Below are 1,739 nucleotides of genomic sequence, written 5' to 3' on the forward strand. Positions count from 1 at the left end.
TAAAAGCAGACTCCCCTTGTTTTGTGTGAACCCTTGGTATTTCTAACTGACTCGATCCTAATGATCTGAGTGCTCTGTTAGGTTTATATTCAGTGAACACAGTTTAATACTGTTCTGCACAGTCAATGTGTTGTTGGAAAATACTGTTGTTTTATTGTCATTGCTTCATGCAGCAAAAACAGGAAACAGTCAGACCAACAACCAGTGCATATTTTAATAAAACAAAAGTGAAATCATTAAAAGTCACACAGTCATTTGATAGATCAGTAATCAGCCAGAACTGAACATGTTAGGTTTTTTTAACATCAGTATAAGGTCAAATCTATTAAAAAACCCAAAAGATCATGATTTAGATTGTTGAAGAGCATTTTTTAAAAGATAAAGATTAAATAATGAATAAATAATTATAACATAAAGCCAATATATTGAAGAAAGAGAAGCACATGAAATAAGAACGACTTATGTGTTAATGTCATGCCGTCACTTTCCCTACTGCTGACAGGATTGCTTGCAGTGCATGTGTACGGTTTATTCTGCTGTACTTGAGCAGATGTCAAGAGCAGAACTGGGTTTTTTTCATTCTGGATGATTTTGCCATCTATACATACCAGGATACAGTCAGATCTGTACGCTTTCCAACGTCACAGGAGAGCATCGTCACTAATTGAAACGTCAGATTAGGTTTAGGAGCCTTTGCTGTGACAGAAACATGGTTATTTCCTACTACTGTAACTACTGTAGAGACTCTTATTTTGTAATTATGGTGGTACAAATATTTGTGATCTTACCATAAACGTTAATTTCCTTTTCTCCAGCATCAATCTGTGTTCCTTCAGCATTAAAAACAGTGTATGTATATTTGCCGGTGTTCTTCAGACTAACACTTTCAAATGTTAATGATCCATCATCTTCCATTGTTAGACCTGTTGTGCTTGTCCTGATCGTCCCATTGCTCCTGTGAATGAAGTCACCACTAGAGAGATTGATCCATCTTATCTCACTAGGTGTTTCTTTGTTTCTTTTTTTCTGCAGCTGGATGGTGCAGGACGTTCCCTCTAGTTGCTCTTTTTTGCATGTCTTTAAGACTGTAGTAAGATGATATTACTGTAGCATTTAATACATCTCAACAGGATGCATGCACTCATATGTGGTTTACTATGAGGAATAAACATTATAGAGAATTAATATTTCTCAGGGTGGGTTTCTTTTTAAAAGTCAATTTCTGTTTAGTCACTAACCTTAGACAAAACTATTGTATTCTGCCATTACTGACCTCTGCAACACCACACCAGCAGAGGGAGCCCTCTCCTGAGTACTGACTGTTTACTGCTCCCGCAACGATCTTTTCCTGTTTGGCTGCTATAAAGCTTGACAATCCCTGCGTCCCAATGTGCATACTAGCCACCCTATCTGCCCTAAATAGTATTGAAAATTACTAATATCACATAGAATTTAGGATGGATAGTATGCACATTGTGACGTTTTCAGCCATTGCGAAGTATTGCCACTTTTGCCAGTTCTTAAACTTAAACACTTACATTAGAAATCACTGCTCTGATTATTTTGCATGTCTCTCTTACTTAACACACCTGATTCAGATCAGATTAGAAGAGAGCTCCATGCATGATGTGTTCTGATTGACAGGGTCCCATTACAGTGTTCATTGCGCCCTACTCCCTGAGCACAGGGAAATCAGTTAAAGTTTACTTCACTTCGGAACATTCATTCACGGATTTGCA

Source organism: Sinocyclocheilus rhinocerous, unplaced genomic scaffold (genome assembly GCF_001515625.1).
Source record: "Sinocyclocheilus rhinocerous isolate Xijiao unplaced genomic scaffold, SAMN03320098_v1.1 scaffold11469, whole genome shotgun sequence".
Lineage (NCBI taxonomy): Eukaryota > Metazoa > Chordata > Actinopteri > Cypriniformes > Cyprinidae > Sinocyclocheilus > Sinocyclocheilus rhinocerous.